The sequence below is a fragment of the Phyllobates terribilis genome, unplaced genomic scaffold, assembly GCF_046119375.1.
Source record: "Phyllobates terribilis strain yellow unplaced genomic scaffold, ASM4611937v1 Scaffold_8__6_contigs__length_399053987, whole genome shotgun sequence".
Taxonomy (NCBI): Eukaryota; Metazoa; Chordata; class Amphibia; order Anura; family Dendrobatidae; genus Phyllobates; species Phyllobates terribilis.
In genome coordinates this window covers 348032263-348052413 of record NW_027362768.1, presented here as the reverse complement: position 1 = coordinate 348052413, position 20151 = coordinate 348032263, and the positions used below count along the sequence as shown (strand labels likewise).

General features: G+C 46.2%; 14 non-coding genes and 3 pseudogenes across 14 annotated transcripts; all 17 read right to left on the bottom strand.

Annotated features, from left to right (window-relative positions):
* Window positions 1-970: 970 nt before the first annotated feature.
* On the bottom strand, window positions 971-1161 carry LOC141159605 (U2 spliceosomal RNA). Its single transcript, XR_012249608.1, has one exon. It is a non-coding gene; the product is annotated as a U2 spliceosomal RNA (small nuclear RNA).
* Window positions 1162-2276: 1115 nt separating this feature from the next.
* On the bottom strand, window positions 2277-2467 carry LOC141159604 (U2 spliceosomal RNA). Its single transcript, XR_012249607.1, has one exon. It is a non-coding gene; the product is annotated as a U2 spliceosomal RNA (small nuclear RNA).
* Window positions 2468-3582: 1115 nt separating this feature from the next.
* Window positions 3583-3773, bottom strand: LOC141158844 (U2 spliceosomal RNA). Its single transcript, XR_012248865.1, has one exon. It is a non-coding gene; the product is annotated as a U2 spliceosomal RNA (small nuclear RNA).
* Window positions 3774-4887: 1114 nt separating this feature from the next.
* On the bottom strand, window positions 4888-5078 carry LOC141158843 (U2 spliceosomal RNA). Its single transcript, XR_012248864.1, has one exon. It is a non-coding gene; the product is annotated as a U2 spliceosomal RNA (small nuclear RNA).
* Window positions 5079-6197: 1119 nt separating this feature from the next.
* Window positions 6198-6388, bottom strand: LOC141158842 (U2 spliceosomal RNA). Its single transcript, XR_012248863.1, has one exon. It is a non-coding gene; the product is annotated as a U2 spliceosomal RNA (small nuclear RNA).
* Window positions 6389-7504: 1116 nt separating this feature from the next.
* Window positions 7505-7695, bottom strand: LOC141158841 (U2 spliceosomal RNA). Its single transcript, XR_012248862.1, has one exon. It is a non-coding gene; the product is annotated as a U2 spliceosomal RNA (small nuclear RNA).
* A 1116-nt stretch (window positions 7696-8811) lies between these two features.
* On the bottom strand, window positions 8812-8994 carry LOC141160096 (U2 spliceosomal RNA). The gene has a single exon (XR_012250082.1). It is a non-coding gene; the product is annotated as a U2 spliceosomal RNA (small nuclear RNA).
* Window positions 8995-9518: 524 nt separating this feature from the next.
* Window positions 9519-9634, bottom strand: LOC141160369 (U2 spliceosomal RNA; annotated as a pseudogene).
* Window positions 9635-10753: 1119 nt separating this feature from the next.
* On the bottom strand, window positions 10754-10944 carry LOC141158840 (U2 spliceosomal RNA). The gene has a single exon (XR_012248861.1). It is a non-coding gene; the product is annotated as a U2 spliceosomal RNA (small nuclear RNA).
* A 1117-nt stretch (window positions 10945-12061) lies between these two features.
* LOC141160095 (U2 spliceosomal RNA) lies at window positions 12062-12244 on the bottom strand. Its single transcript, XR_012250081.1, has one exon. It is a non-coding gene; the product is annotated as a U2 spliceosomal RNA (small nuclear RNA).
* A 526-nt stretch (window positions 12245-12770) lies between these two features.
* LOC141160366 (U2 spliceosomal RNA) lies at window positions 12771-12886 on the bottom strand (annotated as a pseudogene).
* A 1117-nt stretch (window positions 12887-14003) lies between these two features.
* On the bottom strand, window positions 14004-14186 carry LOC141160094 (U2 spliceosomal RNA). Its single transcript, XR_012250080.1, has one exon. It is a non-coding gene; the product is annotated as a U2 spliceosomal RNA (small nuclear RNA).
* Window positions 14187-14710: 524 nt separating this feature from the next.
* On the bottom strand, window positions 14711-14826 carry LOC141160360 (U2 spliceosomal RNA; annotated as a pseudogene).
* A 1116-nt stretch (window positions 14827-15942) lies between these two features.
* On the bottom strand, window positions 15943-16133 carry LOC141158839 (U2 spliceosomal RNA). The gene has a single exon (XR_012248860.1). It is a non-coding gene; the product is annotated as a U2 spliceosomal RNA (small nuclear RNA).
* A 1118-nt stretch (window positions 16134-17251) lies between these two features.
* Window positions 17252-17442, bottom strand: LOC141158838 (U2 spliceosomal RNA). Its single transcript, XR_012248859.1, has one exon. It is a non-coding gene; the product is annotated as a U2 spliceosomal RNA (small nuclear RNA).
* A 1117-nt stretch (window positions 17443-18559) lies between these two features.
* Window positions 18560-18750, bottom strand: LOC141159806 (U2 spliceosomal RNA). The gene has a single exon (XR_012249803.1). It is a non-coding gene; the product is annotated as a U2 spliceosomal RNA (small nuclear RNA).
* Window positions 18751-19863: 1113 nt separating this feature from the next.
* LOC141158837 (U2 spliceosomal RNA) lies at window positions 19864-20054 on the bottom strand. Its single transcript, XR_012248858.1, has one exon. It is a non-coding gene; the product is annotated as a U2 spliceosomal RNA (small nuclear RNA).
* Window positions 20055-20151: the final 97 nt, after the last annotated feature.

The window sequence follows — 20151 nt, the reverse complement described above, 5'->3', positions numbered from 1 at the left end:
TCCACGCGTTTTAGATCTGCATAACTCCACCTCTTTTAGCACAGTACCCTCAACCCCCGGCTGTTCCCACCCGCCTCAACACCGTTGGAAGGGAGGAGAACCAATTAAGGCGGGGGGGGGGGGGGTGGAACGAGCAGCTGTCTACCCTTAGCAGGAGGGTTGCTGATTAATTACCTCTCCTGCTGCTGCTGCTGCTGGCTGTCCAGCAGCAGACTGAAGGTGGCTGCTGCTGTGCGCAGGTATATAAAGGCTCAGAGCCTATTATGACACGCGCAGCCAGCGTTCCATTGCCACATTCCGTCTACTGCAGGCGGGATACCTGGATGGCTGAATGTCACTGAGAAGCTCACAGAGACCGCCATAAGCAACAGTTTAAAAGAATGCCACAGACTAATCAACCAAACTTTTTGGGTTGGTTTCTCTTTTATAGTCTGCAGGCATTAAATGAAAGAAGTCAGTGTTCCAGCAGAGGGAGACAACGTTTCAGAAAAGGCATTGTAGCAAACCAAAAAAGAAATTTTAAGCGCAGCAGAGTAACCAGCTCACATACCTGTTAGCTCAGGTGAGTTTAAAAGGCTGCTGTTGATAACAAGGGCATTTGCTAAATAGATGGTGTGTGTGCAACAATATACTGAAAGGTCAATTATATTGTGCAGCTTATCTCACCACCTGTAGTTATTTAGGTGAAAGCTCCAAAATGCTTGCCTAATATGTCTGTTTATCCAAAAGGAAGTATAGAGGGAGAGCTAGATAGATAGCATTGCATTACATTACATGGCAATGCAATGCACAGTTGCTGAACTTGAACCAAAATGAGCTTGTCATCTGGCTTCTGCAACTTTTAACATGAAAAATCCAATGAGGAGAAGAAAAGCAAAGCCAAAGAGTCCATCCCAAAATCCGACAAACAAGCCAAATGAACAAAAAGCATTGAATTCAATTCTTTCTGATTTTAGAAACTGCATTAAAGAAGGGGTGCACCGGTCCTGGAGATACTGCAATACCAGGTCAATGCGTGGAATGGACAGAGCAAGCTCTTTTTCCATCTCCCTGTTCTAAAAATCCATTTAATATATGGTCCCCAGATAGGGGACGTATCAGATATTAAACTGATAAGAACAGATACTACACTTGATCTTAGCCAAAAGGCCGAGAAGCGATAACCAGAATTGGTTTCCGACTACGGTGCCACCCAAGGATTCTGAAAAGTCCATTTGTGGAGATGGCCACCTGGACTCCCGTTAAGAAGACATGCTGTCAACCTCTAGATCCCTCACATGCCTGCACTTTTCGGCTTGCTGCTGCTGCAATCCACGCGTTTTAGATCTGCATAACTCCACGTCTTTTAGCACAGTACCCTCAACCCCCGGCTGTTCCCACCCGCCTCAACACCGTTGGAAGGGAGGAGAACCAATTAAGGCGGGGGGGGGGTGGAACGAGCAGCTGTCTACCCTTAGCAGGAGGGTTGCTGATTAATTACCTCTCCTGCTGCTGCTGCTGCTGGCTGTCCAGCAGCAGACTGAAGGTGGCTGCTGCTGTGCGCAGGTATATAAAGGCTCAGAGCCTATTATGACACGCGCAGCCAGCGTTCCATTGCCACATTCCGTCTACTGCAGGCGGGATACCTGGATGGCTGAATGTCACTGAGAAGTTCACAGAGACCGCCATAAGCAACAGTTTAAAAGAATGCCACAGACTAATCAACCAAACTTTTTGGGTTGGTTTCTCTTTTATAGTCTGCAGGCATTAAATGAAAGAAGTCAGTGTTCCAGCAGAGGAAGACAACGTTTCAGAAAAGGCATTGTAGCAAACCAAAAAAGAAATTTTAAGCGCAGCAGAGTAACCAGCTCACATACCTGTTAGCTCAGGTGAGTTTAAAAGGCTGCTGTTGATAACAAGGGCATTTGCTAAATAGATGGTGTGTGTGCAACAATATACTGAAAGGTCAATTATATTGTGCAGCTTATCTCACCACCTGTAGTTATTTAGGTGAAAGCTCCAAAATGCTTGCCTAATATGTCTGTTTATCCAAAAGGAAGTATAGAGGGAGAGCTAGATAGATAGCATTGCATTACATTACATGGCAATGCAATGCACAGTTGCTGAAGTTGAACCAAAATGAGCTTGTCATCTGGCTTCTGCAACTTTTAACATGAAAAATCCAATGAGGAGAAGAAAAGCAAAGCCAAAGAGTCCATCCCAAAATCCGACAAACAAGCCAAATGAACAAAAAGCATTGAATTCAATTCTTTCTGATTTTAGAAACTGCATTAAAGAAGGGGTGCACCGGTCCTGGAGATACTGCAATACCAGGTCAATGCGTGGAATGGACAGAGCAAGCTCTTTTTCCATCTCCCTGTTCTAAAAATCCATTTAATATATGGTCCCCAGATAGGGGACGTATCAGATATTAAACTGATAAGAACAGATACTACACTTGATCTTAGCCAAAAGGCCGAGAAGCGATAACCAGAATTGGTTTCCGACTACGGTGCCACCCAAGGATTCTGAAAAGTCCATTTGTGGAGATGGCCACCTGGACTCCCGTTAAGAAGACATGCTGTCAACCTCTAGATCCCTCACATGCCTGCACTTTTCGGCTTGCTGCTGCTGCAATCCACGCGTTTTAGATCTGCATAACTCCACCTCTTTTAGCACAGTACCCTCAACCCCCGGCTGTTCCCACCCGCCTCAACACCGTTGGAAGGGAGGAGAACCAATTAAGGCGGGGGGGGGGTGGAACGAGCAGCTGTCTACCCTTAGCAGGAGGGTTGCTGATTAATTACCTCTCCTGCTGCTGCTGCTGCTGGCTGTCCAGCAGCAGACTGAAGGTGGCTGCTGCTGTGCGCAGGTATATAAAGGCTCAGAGCCTATTATGACACGCGCAGCCAGCGTTCCATTGCCACATTCCGTCTACTGCAGGCGGGATACCTGGATGGCTGAATGTCACTGAGAAGTTCACAGAGACCGCCATAAGCAACAGTTTAAAAGAATGCCACAGACTAATCAACCAAACTTTTTGGGTTGGTTTCTCTTTTATAGTCTGCAGGCATTAAATGAAAGAAGTCAGTGTTCCAGCAGAGGAAGACAACGTTTCAGAAAAGGCATTGTAGCAAACCAAAAAAGAAATTTTAAGCGCAGCAGAGTAACCAGCTCACATACCTGTTAGCTCAGGTGAGTTTAAAAGGCTGCTGTTGATAACAAGGGCATTTGCTAAATAGATGGTGTGTGTGCAACAATATACTGAAAGGTCAATTATATTGTGCAGCTTATCTCACCACCTGTAGTTATTTAGATGAAAGCTCCAAAATGCTTGCCTAATATGTCTGTTTATCCAAAAGGAAGTATAGAGGGAGAGCTAGATAGATAGCATTGCATTACATTACATGGCAATGCAATGCACAGTTGCTGAAGTTGAACCAAAATGAGCTTGTCATCTGGCTTCTGCAACTTTTAACATGAAAAATCCAATGAGGAGAAGAAAAGCAAAGCCAAAGAGTCCATCCCAAAATCCGACAAACAAGCCAAATTAACAAAAAGCATTGAATTCAATTCTTTCTGATTTTAGAAACTGCATTAAAGAAGGGGTGCACCGGTCCTGGAGATACTGCAATACCAGGTCAATGCGTGGAGTGGACAGAGCAAGCTCTTTTTCCATCTCCCTGTTCTAAAAATCCATTTAATATATGGTCCCCAGATAGGGGACGTATCAGATATTAAACTGATAAGAACAGATACTACACTTGATCTTAGCCAAAAGGCCGAGAAGCGATAACCAGAATTGGTTTCCGACTACGGTGCCACCCAAGGATTCTGAAAAGTCCATTTGTGGAGATGGCCACCTGGACTCCCGTTAAGAAGACATGCTGTCAACCTCTAGATCCCTCACATGCCTGCACTTTTCGGCTTGCTGCTGCTGCAATCCACGCGTTTTAGATCTGCATAACTCCACCTCTTTTAGCACAGTACCCTCAACCCCCGGCTGTTCCCACCCGCCTCAACACCGTTGGAAGGGAGGAGAACCAATTAAGGCGGGGGGGGGTGGAACGAGCAGCTGTCTACCCTTAGCAAGAGGGTTGCTGATTAATTACCTCTCCTGCTGCTGCTGCTGCTGGCTGTCCAGCAGCAGTCTGAAGGTGGCTGCTGCTGTGCACAGGTATATAAAGGCTCAGAGCCTATTATGACACGCGCAGCCAGCGTTCCATTGCCACATTCCGTCTACTGCAGGCGGGATACCTGGATGGCTGAATGTCACTGAGAAGCTCACAGAGACCGCCATAAGCAACAGTTTAAAAGAATGCCACAGACTAATCAACCAAACTTTTTGGGTTGGTTTCTCTTTTATAGTCTGCAGGCATTAAATGAAAGAAGTCAGTGTTCCAGCAGAGGGAGACAACGTTTCAGAAAAGGCATTGTAGCAAACCAAAAAAGAAATTTTAAGCGCAGCAGAGTAACCAGCTCACATACCTGTTAGCTCAGGTGAGTTTAAAAGGCTGCTGTTGATAACAAGGGCATTTGCTAAATAGATGGTGTGTGTGCAACAATATACTGAAAGGTCAATTATATTGTGCAGCTTATCTCACCACCTGTAGTTATTTAGGTGAAAGCTCCAAAATGCTTGCCTAATATGTCTGTTTATCCAAAAGGAAGTATAGAGGGAGAGCTAGATAGATAGCATTGCATTACATTACATGGCAATGCAATGCACAGTTGCTGAAGTTGAACCAAAATGAGCTTGTCATCTGGCTTCTGCAACTTTTAACATGAAAAATCCAATGAGGAGAAGAAAAGCAAAGCCAAAGAGTCCATCCCAAAATCCGACAAACAAGCCAAATGAACAAAAAGCATTGAATTCAATTCTTTCTGATTTTAGAAACTGCATTAAAGAAGGGGTGCACCGGTCCTGGAGATACTGCAATACCAGGTCAATGCGTGGAGTGGACAGAGCAAGCTCTTTTTCCATCTCCCTGTTCTAAAAATCCATTTAATATATGGTCCCCAGATAGGGGACGTATCAGATATTAAACTGATAAGAACAGATACTACACTTGATCTTAGCCAAAAGGCCGAGAAGCGATAACCAGAATTGGTTTCCGACTACGGTGCCACCCAAGGATTCTGAAAAGTCCATTTGTGGAGATGGCCACCTGGACTCCCGTTAAGAAGACATGCTGTCAACCTCTAGATCCCTCACATGCCTGCACTTTTCGGCTTGCTGCTGCTGCAATCCACGCGTTTTAGATCTGCATAACTCCACCTCTTTTAGCACAGTACCCTCAACCCCCGGCTGTTCCCACCCGCCTCAACACCGTTGGAAGGGAGGAGAACCAATTAAGGCGGGGGGGGGGGGGGTGGAACGAGCAGCTGTCTGCCCTTAGCAGGAGGGTTGCTGATTAATTACCTCTCCTGCTGCTGCTGCTGCTGGCTGTCCAGCAGCAGACTGAAGGTGGCTGCTGCTGTGCGCAGGTATATAAAGGCTCAGAGCCTATTATGACACGCGCAGCCAGCGTTCCATTGCCACATTCCGTCTACTGCAGGCGGGATACCTGGATGGCTGAATGTCACTGAGAAGCTCACAGAGACCGCCATAAGCAACAGTTTAAAAGAATGCCACAGACTAATCAACCAAACTTTTTGGGTTGGTTTCTCTTTTATAGTCTGCAGGCATTAAATGAAAGAAGTCAGTGTTCCAGCAGAGGGAGACAACGTTTCAGAAAAGGCATTGTAGCAAACCAAAAAAGAAATTTTAAGCGCAGCAGAGTAACCAGCTCACATACCTGTTAGCTCAGGTGAGTTTAAAAGGCTGCTGTTGATAACAAGGGCATTTGCTAAATAGATGGTGTGTGTGCAACAATATACTGAAAGGTCAATTATATTGTGCAGCTTATCTCACCACCTGTAGTTATTTAGGTGAAAGCTCCAAAATGCTTGCCTAATATGTCTGTTTATCCAAAAGGAAGTATAGAGGGAGAGCTAGATAGATAGCATTGCATTACATTACATGGCAATGCAATGCACAGTTGCTGAAGTTGAACCAAAATGAGCTTGTCATCTGGCTTCTGCAACTTTTAACATGAAAAATCCAATGAGGAGAAGAAAAGCAAAGCCAAAGAGTCCATCCCAAAATCCGACAAACAAGCCAAATGAACAAAAAGCATTGAATTCAATTCTTTCTGATTTTAGAAACTGCATTAAAGAAGGGGTGCACCGGTCCTGGAGATACTGCAATACCAGGTCAATGCGTGGAGTGGACAGAGCAAGCTCTTTTTCCATCTCCCTGTTCTAAAAATCCATTTAATATATGGTCCCCAGATAGGGGACGTATCAGATATTAAACTGATAAGAACAGATACTACACTTGATCTTAGCCAAAAGGCCGAGAAGCGATAACCAGAATTGGTTTCCGACTACGGTGCCACCCAAGGATTCTGAAAAGTCCATTTGTGGAGATGGCCACCTGGACTCCCGTTAAGAAGACATGCTGTCAACCTCTAGATCCCTCACATGCCTGCACTTTTCGGCTTGCTGCTGCTGCAATCCACGCGTTTTAGATCTGCATAACTCCACCTCTTTTAGCACAGTACCCTCAACCCCCGGCTGTTCCCACCCGCCTCAACACCGTTGGAAGGGAGGAGAACCAATTAAGGCGGGGGGGGGGGTGGAACGAGCAGCTGTCTGCCCTTAGCAGGAGGGTTGCTGATTAATTACCTCTCCTGCTGCTGCTGCTGCTGGCTGTCCAGCAGCAGACTGAAGGTGGCTGCTGCTGTGCGCAGGTATATAAAGGCTCAGAGCCTATTATGACACGCGCAGCCAGCGTTCCATTGCCACATTCCGTCTACTGCAGGCGGGATACCTGGATGGCTGAATGTCACTGAGAAGCTCACAGAGACCGCCATAAGCAACAGTTTAAAAGAATGCCACAGACTAATCAACCAAACTTTTTGGGTTGGTTTCTCTTTTATAGTCTGCAGGCATTAAATGAAAGAAGTCAGTGTTCCAGCAGAGGGAGACAACGTTTCAGAAAAGGCATTGTAGCAAACCAAAAAAGAAATTTTAAGCGCAGCAGAGTAACCAGCTCACATACCTGTTAGCTCAGGTGAGTTTAAAAGGCTGCTGTTGATAACAAGGGCATTTGCTAAATAGATGGTGTGTGTGCAACAATATACTGAAAGGTCAATTATATTGTGCAGCTTATCTCACCACCTGTAGTTATGTAGGTGAAAGCTCCAAAATGCTTGCCTAATATGTCTGTTTATCCAAAAGGAAGTATAGAGGGAGAGCTAGATAGATAGCATTGCATTACATTACATGGCAATGCAATGCACAGTTGCTGAAGTTGAACCAAAATGAGCTTGTCATCTGGCTTCTGCAACTTTTAACATGAAAAATCCAATGAGGAGAAGAAAAGCAAAGCCAAAGAGTCCATCCCAAAATCCGACAAACAAGCCAAATGAACAAAAAGCATTGAATTCAATTCTTTCTGATTTTAGAAACTGCATTAAAGAAGGGGTGCACCGGTCCTGGAGATACTGCAATACCAGGTCAATGCGTGGAGTGGACAGAGCAAGCTCTTTTTCCATCTCCCTGTTCTAAAAATCCATTTAATATATGGTCCCCAGATAGGGGACGTATCAGATATTAAACTGATAAGAACAGATACTACACTTGATCTTAGCCAAAAGGCCGAGAAGCGATAACCAGAATTGGTTTCCGACTACGGTGCCACCCAAGGATTCTGAAAAGTCCATTTGTGGAGATGGCCACCTGGACTCCCGTTACGAAGACATGCTGTCAACCTCTAGATCCCTCACATGCCTGCACTTTTCGGCTTGCTGCTGCTGCAATCCACGCGTTTTAGATCTGCATAACTCCACCTCTTTTAGCACAGTACCCTCAACCCCCGGCTGTTCCCACCCGCCTCAACACCGTTGGAAGGGAGGAGAACCAATTAAGGCGGGGGGGGGGGTGGAACGAGCAGCTGTCTACCCTTAGCAGGAGGGTTGCTGATTAATTACCTCTCCTGCTGCTGCTGCTGCTGGCTGTCCAGCAGCAGACTGAAGGTGGCTGCTGCTGTGCGCAGGTATATAAAGGCTCAGAGCCTATTATGACATGCGCAGCCAGCGTTCCATTGCCACATTCCGTCTACTGCAGGCGGGATACCTGGATGGCTGAATGTCACTGAGAAGCTCACAGAGACCGCCATAAGCAACAGTTTAAAAGAATGCCACAGACTAATCAACCAAACTTTTTGGGTTGGTTTCTCTTTTATAGTCTGCAGGCATTAAATGAAAGAAGTCAGTGTTCCAGCAGAGGGAGACAACGTTTCAGAAAAGGCATTGTAGCAAACCAAAAAAGAAATTTTAAGCGCAGCAGAGTAACCAGCTCACATACCTGTTAGCTCAGGTGAGTTTAAAAGGCTGCTGTTGATAACAAGGGCATTTGCTAAATAGATGGTGTGTGTGCAACAATATACTGAAAGGTCAATTATATTGTGCAGCTTATCTCACCACCTGTAGTTATTTAGGTGAAAGCTCCAAAATGCTTGCCTAATATGTCTGTTTATCCAAAAGGAAGTATAGAGGGAGAGCTAGATAGATAGCATTGCATTACATTACATGGCAATGCAATGCACAGTTGCTGAAGTTGAACCAAAATGAGCTTGTCATCTGGCTTCTGCAACTTTTAACATGAAAAATCCAATGAGGAGAAGAAAAGCAAAGCCAAAGAGTCCATCCCAAAATCCGACAAACAAGCCAAATGAACAAAAAGCATTGAATTCAATTCTTTCTGATTTTAGAAACTGCATTAAAGAAGGGGTGCACCGGTCCTGGAGATACTGCAATACCAGGTCAATGCGTGGAGTGGACAGAGCAAGCTCTTTTTCCATCTCCCTGTTCTAAAAATCCATTTAATATATGGTCCCCAGATAGGGGACGTATCAGATATTAAACTGATAAGAACAGATTTTTTTGATTGAAGCTGCATCCAAGGCACTGAAAAATGTGACCGAAGTCACACCAAAACAGCGCACGAGGCGAGGATTCATGTGGACCCTTCCCGGAGGAGAGGGTCCCCAATAAACCATCCCCATCCCTCTGAGCCAGAAGGCCACAGCGAGGGTCAGGGATCTCCGATGCTCTCCCTAGCCGAAGCCGGAGAAGAGCCGTTTTCGTGCTCCCAGCTTCCATCTAGGCTGCCACCCTAGTGGAGCTGGAGCCTGTGTTGGTTTCTCAGCCCAAAGCTGACCGGACCTCCGACCGGGTTTATAAAAATTCCCCTTCCTAGCCCGGAGGCCAGGAATAGGGGGGGTTGCTCAGAAAGTATGATTGGCAAAGGTGCGGCGTGCTACGAAGCCAAGTCTTTCTGGGGTTCCCAGCCCCAGTAAGCTTGGACTCACACCAGGGCGCCTACTCCTGGGGCACATTGCTCCAAAGCCCTCACACTTACCCAGCCTAGTGACTTCGATCCTGGAGGGCCATGTTTTCCATCAGATAACTCTATGAGCCACCTGGCGTACTAGCAAGTGCACCAAACCAGTGTGTAATATGCATCAATTTACTAGGGCAGCCCAAGGACAAAACTGCCTTTTCAAAAGATACTACACTTGATCTTAGCCAAAAGGCCGAGAAGCGATAACCAGAATTGGTTTCCGACTACGGTGCCACCCAAGGATTCTGAAAAGTCCATTTGTGGAGATGGCCACCTGGACTCCCGTTAAGAAGACATGCTGTCAACCTCTAGATCCCTCACATGCCTGCACTTTTCGGCTTGCTGCTGCTGCAATCCACGCGTTTTAGATCTGCATAACTCCACCTCTTTTAGCACAGTACCCTCAACCCCCGGCTGTTCCCACCCGCCTCAACACCGTTGGAAGGGAGGAGAACCAATTAAGGCGGGGGGGGGGGGGGTGGAACGAGCAGCTGTCTACCCTTAGCAGGAGGGTTGCTGATTAATTACCTCTCCTGCTGCTGCTGCTGCTGGCTGTCCAGCAGCAGACTGAAGGTGGCTGCTGCTGTGCGCAGGTATATAAAGGCTCAGAGCCTATTATGACACGCGCAGCCAGCGTTCCATTGCCACATTCCGTCTACTGCAGGCGGGATACCTGGATGGCTGAATGTCACTGAGAAGCTCACAGAGACCGCCATAAGCAACAGTTTAAAAGAATGCCACAGACTAATCAACCAAACTTTTTGGGTTGGTTTCTCTTTTATAGTCTGCAGGCATTAAATGAAAGAAGTCAGTGTTCCAGCAGAGGGAGACAACGTTTCAGAAAAGGCATTGTAGCAAACCAAAAAAGAAATTTTAAGCGCAGCAGAGTAACCAGCTCACATACCTGTTAGCTCAGGTGAGTTTAAAAGGCTGCTGTTGATAACAAGGGCATTTGCTAAATAGATGGTGTGTGTGCAACAATATACTGAAAGGTCAATTATATTGTGCAGCTTATCTCACCACCTGTAGTTATTTAGGTGAAAGCTCCAAAATGCTTGCCTAATATGTCTGTTTATCCAAAAGGAAGTATAGAGGGAGAGCTAGATAGATAGCATTGCATTACATTACATGGCAATGCAATGCACAGTTGCTGAAGTTGAACCAAAATGAGCTTGTCATCTGGCTTCTGCAACTTTTAACATGAAAAATCCAATGAGGAGAAGAAAAGCAAAGCCAAAGAGTCCATCCCAAAATCCGACAAACAAGCCAAATGAACAAAAAGCATTGAATTCAATTCTTTCTGATTTTAGAAACTGCATTAAAGAAGGGGTGCACCGGTCCTGGAGATACTGCAATACCAGGTCAATGCGTGGAGTGGACAGAGCAAGCTCTTTTTCCATCTCCCTGTTCTAAAAATCCATTTAATATATGGTCCCCAGATAGGGGACGTATCAGATATTAAACTGATAAGAACAGATACTACACTTGATCTTAGCCAAAAGGCCGAGAAGCGATAACCAGAATTGGTTTCCGACTACGGTGCCACCCAAGGATTCTGAAAAGTCCATTTGTGGAGATGGCCACCTGGACTCCCGTTACGAAGACATGCTGTCAACCTCTAGATCCCTCACATGCCTGCACTTTTCGGCTTGCTGCTGCTGCAATCCACGCGTTTTAGATCTGCATAACTCCACCTCTTTTAGCACAGTACCCTCAACCCCCGGCTGTTCCCACCCGCCTCAACACCGTTGGAAGGGAGGAGAACCAATTAAGGCGGGGGGGGGGGGTGGAACGAGCAGCTGTCTACCCTTAGCAGGAGGGTTGCTGATTAATTACTTCTCCTGCTGCTGCTGCTGCTGGCTGTCCAGCAGCAGACTGAAGGTGGCTGCTGCTGTGCGCAGGTATACAAAGGCTCAGAGCCTATTATGACACGCGCAGCCAGCGTTCCATTGCCACATTCCGTCTACTGCAGGCGGGATACCTGGATGGCTGAATGTCACTGAGAAGCTCACAGAGACCGCCATAAGCAACAGTTTAAAAGAATGCCACAGACTAATCAACCAAACTTTTTGGGTTGGTTTCTCTTTTATAGTCTGCAGGCATTAAATGAAAGAAGTCAGTGTTCCAGCAGAGGGAGACAACGTTTCAGAAAAGGCATTGTAGCAAACCAAAAAAGAAATTTTAAGCGCAGCAGAGTAACCAGCTCACATACCTGTTAGCTCAGGTGAGTTTAAAAGGCTGCTGTTGATAACAAGGGCATTTGCTAAATAGATGGTGTGTGTGCAACAATATACTGAAAGGTCAATTATATTGTGCAGCTTATCTCACCACCTGTAGTTATTTAGGTGAAAGCTCCAAAATGCTTGCCTAATATGTCTGTTTATCCAAAAGGAAGTATAGAGGGAGAGCTAGATAGATAGCATTGCATTACATTACATGGCAATGCAATGCACAGTTGCTGAAGTTGAACCAAAATGAGCTTGTCATCTGGCTTCTGCAACTTTTAACATGAAAAATCCAATGAGGAGAAGAAAAGCAAAGCCAAAGAGTCCATCCCAAAATCCGACAAACAAGCCAAATGAACAAAAAGCATTGAATTCAATTCTTTCTGATTTTAGAAACTGCATTAAAGAAGGGGTGCACCGGTCCTGGAGATACTGCAATACCAGGTCAATGCGTGGAGTGGACAGAGCAAGCTCTTTTTCCATCTCCCTGTTCTAAAAATCCATTTAATATATGGTCCCCAGATAGGGGACGTATCAGATATTAAACTGATAAGAACAGATTTTTTTGATTGAAGCTGCATCCAAGGCACTGAAAAATGTGACCGAAGTCACACCAAAACAGCGCACGAGGCGAGGATTCATGTGGACCCTTCCCGGAGGAGAGGGTCCCCAATAAACCATCCCCATCCCTCTGAGCCAGAAGGCCACAGCGAGGGTCAGGGATCTCCGATGCTCTCCCTAGCCGAAGCCGGAGAAGAGCCGTTTTCGTGCTCCCAGCTTCCATCTAGGCTGCCACCCTAGTGGAGCTGGAGCCTGTGTTGGTTTCTCAGCCCTCAAAGCTGACCGGACCTCCGACCGGGTTTATAAAAATTCCCCTTCCTAGCCCGGAGGCCAGGAATAGGGGGGGTTGCTCAGAAAGTATGATTGGCAAAGGTGTGGCGTGCTACGAAGCCAAGTCTTTCTGGGGTTCCCAGCCCCAGTAAGCTTGGACTCACACCAGGGCGCCTACTCCTGGGGCACATTGCTCCAAAGCCCTCACACTTACCCAGCCTAGTGACTTCGATCCTGGAGGCCCATGTTTTCCATCAGATAACTCTATGAGCCACCTGGCGTACTAGCAAGTGCACCAAACCAGTGTGTAATATGCATCAATTTACTAGGGCAGCCCAAGGACAAAACTGCCTTTTCAAAAGATACTACACTTGATCTTAGCCAAAAGGCCGAGAAGCGATAACCAGAATTGGTTTCCGACTACGGTGCCACCCAAGGATTCTGAAAAGTCCATTTGTGGAGATGGCCACCTGGACTCCCGTTAAGAAGACATGCTGTCAACCTCTAGATCCCTCACATGCCTGCACTTTTCGGCTTGCTGCTGCTGCAATCCACGCGTTTTAGATCTGCATAACTCCACCTCTTTTAGCACAGTACCCTCAACCCCCGGCTGTTCCCACCCGCCTCAACACCGTTGGAAGGGAGGAGAACCAATTAAGGCGGGGGGGGGGGGTGGAACGAGCAGCTGTCTACCCTTAGCAGGAGGGTTGCTGATTAATTACCTCTCCTGCTGCTGCTGCTGCTGGCTGTCCAGCAGCAGACTGAAGGTGGCTGCTGCTGTGCGCAGGTATATAAAGGCTCAGAGCCTATTATGACACGCGCAGCCAGCGTTCCATTGCCACATTCCGTCTACTGCAGGCGGGATACCTGGATGGCTGAATGTCACTGAGAAGCTCACAGAGACCGCCATAAGCAACAGTTTAAAAGAATGCCACAGACTAATCAACCAAACTTTTTGGGTTGGTTTCTCTTTTATAGTCTGCAGGCATTAAATGAAAGAAGTCAGTGTTCCAGCAGAGGGAGACAACGTTTCAGAAAAGGCATTGTAGCAAACCAAAAAAGAAATTTTAAGCGCAGCAGAGTAACCAGCTCACATACCTGTTAGCTCAGGTGAGTTTAAAAGGCTGCTGTTGATAACAAGGGCATTTGCTAAATAGATGGTGTGTGTGCAACAATATACTGAAAGGTCAATTATATTGTGCAGCTTATCTCACCACCTGTAGTTATTTAGGTGAAAGCTCCAAAATGCTTGCCTAATATGTCTGTTTATCCAAAAGGAAGTATAGAGGGAGAGCTAGATAGATAGCATTGCATTACATTACATGGCAATGCAATGCACAGTTGCTGAAGTTGAACCAAAATGAGCTTGTCATCTGGCTTCTGCAACTTTTAACATGAAAAATCCAATGAGGAGAAGAAAAGCAAAGCCAAAGAGTCCATCCCAAAATCCGACAAACAAGCCAAATGAACAAAAAGCATTGAATTCAATTCTTTCTGATTTTAGAAACTGCATTAAAGAAGGGGTGCACCGGTCCTGGAGATACTGCAATACCAGGTCAATGCGTGGAGTGGACAGAGCAAGCTCTTTTTCCATCTCCCTGTTCTAAAAATCCATTTAATATATGGTCCCCAGATAGGGGACGTATCAGATATTAAACTGATAAGAACAGATTTTTTTGATTGAAGCTGCATCCAAGGCACTGAAAAATGTGACCGAAGTCACACCAAAACAGCGCACGAGGCGAGGATTCATGTGGACCCTTCCCGGAGGAGAGGGTCCCCAATAAACCATCCCCATCCCTCTGAGCCAGAAGGCCACAGCGAGGGTCAGGGATCTCCGATGCTCTCCCTAGCCGAAGCCGGAGAAGAGCCGTTTTCGTGCTCCCAGCTTCCATCTAGGCTGCCACCCTAGTGGAGCTGGAGCCTGTGTTGGTTTCTCAGCCCAAACCTGACCGGACCTCCGACCGGGTTTATAAAAATTCCCCTTCCTAGCCCGGAGGCCAGGAATAGGGGGGGTTGCTCAGAAAGTATGATTGGCAAAGGTGCGGCGTGCTACGAAGCCAAGTCTTTCTGGGGTTCCCAGCCCCAGTAAGCTTGGACTCCCACCAGGGCGCCTACTCCTGGGGCACATTGCTCCAAAGCCCTCACACTTACCCAGCCTAGTGACTTCGATCCTGGAGGGCCATGTTTTCCATCAGATAACTCTATGAGCCACCTGGCGTACTAACAAGTGCACCAAACCAGTGTGTAATATGCATCAATTTACTAGGGCAGCCCAAGGACAAAACTGCCTTTTCAAAAGATACTACACTTGATCTTAGCCAAAAGGCCGAGAAGCGATAACCAGAATTGGTTTCCGACTACGGTGCCACCCAAGGATTCTGAAAAGTCCATTTGTGGAGATGGCCACCTGGACTCCCGTTAAGAAGACATGCTGTCAACCTCTAGATCCCTCACATGCCTGCACTTTTCGGCTTGCTGCTGCTGCAATCCACGCGTTTTAGATCTGCATAACTCCACCTCTTTTAGCACAGTACCCTCAACCCCCGGCTGTTCCCACCCGCCTCAACACCGTTGGAAGGGAGGAGAACCAATTAAGGCGGGGGGGGGGGTGGAACGAGCAGCTGTCTACCCTTAGCAGGAGGGTTGCTGATTAATTACCTCTCCTGCTGCTGCTGCTGCTGGCTGTCCAGCAGCAGACTGAAGGTGGCTGCTGCTGTGCGCAGGTATATAAAGGCTCAGAGCCTATTATGACACGCGCAGCCAGCGTTCCATTGCCACATTCCGTCTACTGCAGGCGGGATACCTGGATGGCTGAATGTCACTGAGAAGCTCACAGAGACCGCCATAAGCAACAGTTTAAAAGAATGCCACAGACTAATCAACCAAACTTTTTGGGTTGGTTTCTCTTTTATAGTCTGCAGGCATTAAATGAAAGAAGTCAGTGTTCCAGCAGAGGGAGACAACGTTTCAGAAAAGGCATTGTAGCGAACCAAAAAAGAAATTTTAAGCGCAGCAGAGTAACCAGCTCACATACCTGTTAGCTCAGGTGAGTTTAAAAGGCTGCTGTTGATAACAAGGGCATTTGCTAAATAGATGGTGTGTGTGCAACAATATACTGAAAGGTCAATTATATTGTGCAGCTTATCTCACCACCTGTAGTTATTTAGGTGAAAGCTCCAAAATGCTTGCCTAATATGTCTGTTTATCCAAAAGGAAGTATAGAGGGAGAGCTAGATAGATAGCATTGCATTACATTACATGGCAATGCAATGCACAGTTGCTGAAGTTGAACCAAAATGAGCTTGTCATCTGGCTTCTGCAACTTTTAACATGAAAAATCCAATGAGGAGAAGAAAAGCAAAGCCAAAGAGTCCATCCCAAAATCCGACAAACAAGCCAAATGAACAAAAAGCATTGAATTCAATTCTTTCTGATTTTAGAAACTGCATTAAAGAAGGGGTGCACCGGTCCTGGAGATACTGCAATACCAGGTCAATGCGTGGAGTGGACAGAGCAAGCTCTTTTTCCATCTCCCTGTTCTAAAAATCCATTTAATATATGGTCCCCAGATAGGGGACGTATCAGATATTAAACTGATAAGAACAGATACTACACTTGATCTTAGCCAAAAGGCCGAGAAGCGATAACCAGAATTGGTTTCCGACTACGGTGCCACCCAAGGATTCTGAAAAGTCCATTTGTGGAGATGGCCACCTGGACTCCCGTTAAGAAGACATGCTGTCAACCTCTAGATCCCTCACATGCCTGCACTTTTCGGCTTGCTGCTGCTGCAATCCACGCGTTTTAGATCTGCATAACTCCACCTCTTTTAGCACAGTACCCTCAACCCCCGGCTGTTCCCACCCGCCTCAACACCGTTGGAAGGGAGGAGAACCAATTAAGGCGGGGGGGGGGGGGTGGAACGAGCAGCTGTCTACCCTTAGCAGGAGGGTTGCTGATTAATTACCTCTCCTGCTGCTGCTGCTGCTGGCTGTCCAGCAGCAGACTGAAGGTGGCTGCTGCTGTGCGCAGGTATATAAAGGCTCAGAGCCTATTATGACACGCGCAGCCAGCGTTCCATTGCCACATTCCGTCTACTGCAGGCGGGATACCTGGATGGCTGAATGTCACTGAGAAGCTCACAGAGACCGCCATAAGCAACAGTTTAAACGAATGCCACAGACTAATCAACCAAACTTTTTGGGTTGGTTTCTCTTTTATAGTCTGCAGGCATTAAATGAAAGAAGTCAGTGTTCCAGCAGAGGGAGACAACGTTTCAGAAAAGGCATTGTAGCAAACCAAAAAAGAAATTTTAAGCGCAGCAGAGTAACCAGCTCACATACCTGTTAGCTCAGGTGAGTTTAAAAGGCTGCTGTTGATAACAAGGGCATTTGCTAAATAGATGGTGTGTGTGCAACAATATACTGAAAGGTCAATTATATTGTGCAGCTTATCTCACCACCTGTAGTTATTTAGGTGAAAGCTCCAAAATGCTTGCCTAATATGTCTGTTTATCCAAAAGGAAGTATAGAGGGAGAGCTAGATAGATAGCATTGCATTACATTACATGGCAATGCAATGCACAGTTGCTGAACTTGAACCAAAATGAGCTTGTCATCTGGCTTCTGCAACTTTTAACATGAAAAATCCAATGAGGAGAAGAAAAGCAAAGCCAAAGAGTCCATCCCAAAATCCGACAAACAAGCCAAATGAACAAAAAGCATTGAATTCAATTCTTTCTGATTTTAGAAACTGCATTAAAGAAGGGGTGCACCGGTCCTGGAGATACTGCAATACCAGGTCAATGCGTGGAGTGGACAGAGCAAGCTCTTTTTCCATCTCCCTGTTCTAAAAATCCATTTAATATATGGTCCCCAGATAGGGGACGTATCAGATATTAAACTGATAAGAACAGATACTACACTTGATCTTAGCCAAAAGGCCGAGAAGCGATAACCAGAATTGGTTTCCGACTACGGTGCCACCCAAGGATTCTGAAAAGTCCATTTGTGGAGATGGCCACCTGGACTCCCGTTAAGAAGACATGCTGTCAACCTCTAGATCCCTCACATGCCTGCACTTTTCGGCTTGCTGCTGCTGCAATCCACGCGTTTTAGATCTGCATAACTCCACCTCTTTTAGCACAGTACCCTCAACCCCCGGCTGTTCCCACCCGCCTCAACACCGTTGGAAGGGAGGAGAACCAATTAAGGCGGGGGGGGAGGGGGGAACGAGCAGCTGTCTACCCTTAGCAGGAGGGTTGCTGATTAATTACCTCTCCTGCTGCTGCTGCTGCTGGCTGTCCAGCAGCAGACTGAAGGTGGCTGCTGCTGTGCGCAGGTATACAAAGGCTCAGAGCCTATTATGACACGCGCAGCCAGCGTTCCATTGCCACATTCCGTCTACTGCAGGCGGGATACCTGGATGGCTGAATGTCACTGAGAAGCTCACAGAGACCGCCATAAGCAACAGTTTAAACGAATGCCACAGACTAATCAACCAAACTTTTTGGGTTGGTTTCTCTTTTATAGTCTGCAGGCATTAAATGAAAGAAGTCAGTGTTCCAGCAGAGGGAGACAACGTTTCAGAAAAGGCATTGTAGCAAACCAAAAAAGAAATTTTAAGCGCAGCAGAGTAACCAGCTCACATACCTGTTAGCTCAGGTGAGTTTAAAAGGCTGCTGTTGATAACAAGGGCATTTGCTAAATAGATGGTGTGTGTGCAACAATATACTGAAAGGTCAATTATATTGTGCAGCTTATCTCACCACCTGTAGTTATTTAGGTGAAAGCTCCAAAATGCTTGCCTAATATGTCTGTTTATCCAAAAGGAAGTATAGAGGGAGAGCTAGATAGATAGCATTGCATTACATTACATGGCAATGCAATGCACAGTTGCTGAAGTTGAACCAAAATGAGCTTGTCATCTGGCTTCTGCAACTTTTAACATGAAAAATCCAATGAGGAGAAGAAAAGCAAAGCCAAAAAGTCCATCCCAAAATCCGACAAACAAGCCAAATGAACAAAAAGCATTGAATTCAATTCTTTCTGATTTTAGAAACTGCATTAAAGAAGGGGTGCACCGGTCCTGGAGATACTGCAATACCAGGTCAATGCGTGGAGTGGACAGAGCAAACTCTTTTTCCATCTCCCTGTTCTAAAAATCCATTTAATATATGGTCCCCAGATAGGGGACGTATCAGATATTAAACTGATAAGAACAGATACTACACTTGATCTTAGCCAAAAGGCCGAGAAGCGATAACCAGAATTGGTTTCCGACTACGGTGCCACCCAAGGATTCTGAAAAGTCCATTTGTGGAGATGGCCACCTGGACTCCCGTTAAGAAGACATGCTGTCAACCTCTAGATCCCTCACATGCCTGCACTTTTCGGCTTGCTGCTGCTGCAATCCATGCGTTTTAGATCTGCATAACTCCACCTCTTTTAGCACAGTACCCTCAACCCCCGGCTGTTCCCACCCGCCTCAACACCGTTGGAAGGGAGGAGAACCAATTAAGGCGGGGGGGGGGGGGCGAGCAGCTGTCTACCCTTAGCAGGAGGGTTGCTGATTAATTACCTCTCCTGCTGCTGCTGCTGCTGGCTGTCCAGCAGCAGACTGAAGGTGGCTGCTGCTGTGCGCAGGTATACAAAGGCTCAGAGCCTATTATGACACGCGCAGCCAGCGTTCCATTGCCACATTCAGTCTACTGCAGGCGGGATACCTGGATGGCTGAATGTCACTGAGAAGCTCACAGAGACCGCCATAAGCAACAGTTTAAAAGAATGCCACAGACTAATCAACCAAACTTTTTGGGTTGGTTTCTCTTTTATAGTCTGCAGGCATTAAATGAAAGAAGTCAGTGTTCCAGCAGAGGGAGACAACGTTTCAGAAAAGGCATTGTAGCAAACCAAAAAAGAAATTTTAAGCGCAGCAGAGTAACCAGCTCACATACCTGTTAGCTCAGGTGAGTTTAAAAGGCTGCTGTTGATAACAAGGGCATTTGCTAAATAGATGGTGTGTGTGCAACAATATACTGAAAGGTCAATTATATTGTGCAGCTTATCTCACCACCTGTAGTTATTTAGGTGAAAGCTCCAAAATGCTTGCCTAATATGTCTGTTTATCCAAAAGGAAGTATAGAGGGAGAGCTAGATAGATAGCATTGCATTACATTACATGGCAATGCAATGCACAGTTGCTGAAGTTGAACCAAAATGAGCTTGTCATCTGGCTTCTGCAACTTTTAACATGAAAAATCCAATGATGAGAAGAAAAGCAAAGCCAAAGAGTCCATCCCAAAATCCGACAAACAAGCCAAATGAACAAAAAGCATTGAATTCAATTCTTTCTGATTTTAGAAACTGCATTAAAGAAGGGGTGCACCGGTCCTGGAGATACTGCAATACCAGGTCAATGCGTGGAGTGGACAGAGCAAGCTCTTTTTCCATCTCCCTGTTCTAAAAATCCATTTAATATATGGTCCCCAGATAGGGGACGTATCAGATATTAAACTGATAAGAACAGATACTACACTTGATCTTAGCCAAAAGGCCGAGAAGCGATAACCAGAATTGGTTTCCGACTACGGTGCCACCCAAGGATTCTGAAAAGTCCATTTGTGGAGATGGCCACCTGGACTCCCGTTAAGAAGACATGCTGT